The sequence below is a fragment of the Prosopis cineraria genome, unplaced genomic scaffold (assembly GCF_029017545.1).
Source record: "Prosopis cineraria cultivar Desert tree isolate PC_DT_omini unplaced genomic scaffold, ASM2901754v1 PC1848, whole genome shotgun sequence".
Classification (NCBI taxonomy): domain Eukaryota; kingdom Viridiplantae; phylum Streptophyta; class Magnoliopsida; order Fabales; family Fabaceae; genus Prosopis; species Prosopis cineraria.
Window position 1 is genome coordinate 1 of NW_026557173.1, and position 2,716 is coordinate 2,716.

A 2,716-nucleotide genomic window follows, 5' to 3' on the forward strand; every position below is an offset into this window, starting at 1 on the left:
TATAATACAGGTCGCTAATCATTATGGAAAAATACGTCCATTCAATATGTAGATTCTCCATAGATTTGAGTTGATGATTTTTTCCATCGAAGAGAAACTTGGGAACTCTAAATAAAAAGCATGAACCTGATATGCTAATGGAAGTAGAGTTGTTGTATGTGAGCCAGTTAAATGCCATAGCCATACCTTTGCTCGAAAGTCCTCCAATATAGTTTGATTTGTTACTCTTGAGTTGACTAGCTTTCAAAAGTTGTTTGCTGACTAAGTTCACCTATTGAAAATTGAAATCAGAACCGTGTTACGCTGCTTTCCATGATGAAGAATGGGGAGTTCCAGTACATGATGACAAGATGTTAAACACATTTTAATCATGTATAACATACCTTTCCATGTTGAATATTTTGCTTGACATTCTATATCTCATGCAGGAAACTGTTTGAACTTCTTGTACTTTCGAGTGCACTGTCTGAACTCACTTGGCCAGTCATTCTGAGCAAAAGGCACATTTTTAGGTATTGTATTTCCTTGTTAGAAGTCCAACATTGCTTCCTTTTACATCTAGCCTTGATATATAGTGGCTGCCACAAACTTTTTAACCTCAGCTGTAGGAAACTCTTCACTTTGTCCTTTTTATTTTTGCTAACAAGATTTTTTGCAGGGGAAGTATTTGCAGACTTCGATCCATTAGCTGTCTCAAAATTGAATGAAAAGAAAATGAATGCACCAGGAATACTGCAAGTTCCCTTCTTTCAGAACTTAAATTGCGTGCTATAATTGAGAATGCACATCAAACATCAAAGGTAGATTATTATTTCCTCTTGATTTGCGAACCTTTGTCTCAGAATAAGTGTAACTCCTGGGTTTGTTGGCAATTCTTCTTTTTTCCTGGACCATTGGAAAAACTAAAAGAACCATGAGATATCGGTTTATGGTATTTTTGCTGTAATGCCTTGGGAACTGATGTTTGAATGCAATCCCATGCAAATATTGTGATTTAACAGCTGGACTAGGTTGCAAATCACTAATTCTTTATTGCTAAATATGAATATAAAATATGATCCTAGGGTCCTGTATTAATGCCTTTTTAAGTATGGTGGCCTTATTTCTTTATTTATTTTCTGTATTGATCTGCTGTTGTCACTTTTATATGCATGATGTTGTCTCTTAGGATGTTTTTAATTCTCAGCATGATCAAATGAAAGAAGCTTTTTTGGCTAATGATCAAATGAGTGGCTTATAATTGGTGTCCATTTATGATTTAATCTGGTAGATTAGGTAATAAGGTAATGTGAAAGGGGGAACGTGATCCTTTTTAAATTACATGACCCATGTAGGACGAACCATGTTATAATCCTCCGTACATCCTGAGCTTGTAGTAGTCTAGGTTTACAAAGTGATATGCAACCTAATTATTTGGATTCTTTATTCTGCCAGCTTGCTTTGCTGGTGTGACCCGGGTCCTCTATCAGTCATGATACTTTTTCAACTATCAATCCCTACACTGCTTTCTTTTTTCTTTTCTCTTTAATTGAACTGCCATTATTGCATTGTAGCTATTATTGTCTCTTTACCTAACTTTTTGCAGGTTTTACTCATGGCAGGTTGTTGATGAATTTGGGTCATTTGACAAGTATATATGGTTTTGTGAACCACAAGCCTATAGCTAGTATCCGAATCCTCGTATCCTGGACAGGTCCTGTAAAAACTCCAAAGCCGATGTGATTAGTAAAGACCTGGTAAGAAGAGGATTCCGTGGTGTGGGGCCCACCGTCGTGTACTCCTTCATGCAGGTAGCTGGGTTAACAAATGACCATCTCATCAGCTGCTTCAGATTCCACGAATGTATAGCTGCAGCAGAAGGGAAGGAAGAGAATGGCATCATGAACAATGCTCGTGAACAAAAGGAGAGTGATAAAGTGATAGAATCAGATCTGTCCCATTGCCATTGATGATTTGAGTTTCTCCTCAGAATGATGGTTCCACTGTCTTGGCTGACAGAGCCTCCAGGTTCTATCAGCAGTGTCATCCTGTCCACTGATTCAATGCTAGCCCTTAGATTGAGTAATGATGGAGGGTAATTTGTGTATAAATTTCATATTATTCTCCCTGAACTTGATTATGATGATGGATTCTTAGATTGAGATTTTTACTAAAGCTCAAGTGAATGAAATCAACCCTGTACCTGTAATGTTGTATGAAGCTTCTTCAGGCAGCCTTTTAAACTGGTGTTACTATTTTTCTGTACAGTTAAAGCAAGTGATTATAATTTTCTTTCAGAGACGCGGAAGCAGGGATTCAATGAAATTCTGAGTTACACATTCCTCAAGAATCAAGATAGTTGCAAAATTTCTTAGTTATATGCAATGAACTAATAAAAATTCACGAGGAAGAATTGGGACTTCATTATCATTTTAGTGAAGGATCTTTAGCTTACACTATGCAAGTTGGCAAGTGCTTAAGTATTACAATAAATTGAATGAAAATAAGTGCAATATAATATTTACAAGCTAATGAAGATTGATGTAGTCGATAAAGATGAGATTTATATCCCATAAGAGTATAGATTCGAATCTTATCATCGATGGGATAATTTATTGGTAGATGATAAGTGAAAATTTTTACAAATGATTTTTAATTTGTGAGATTTTTCTCTGCTCTAGCCACTTTTTTACAACTCAATTCACCGAAAACTTTTAAATATAAAGAAATATGCAAG

The 2,716-nt window shown here is 35.8% G+C and overlaps 1 pseudogene; it reads left to right on the plus strand.

Annotated features, from left to right (window-relative positions):
• The first annotated feature begins 651 nt into the window (after window positions 1-651).
• On the plus strand, window positions 652-2,220 carry LOC129301010 (uncharacterized; annotated as a pseudogene).
• Window positions 2,221-2,716: the final 496 nt, after the last annotated feature.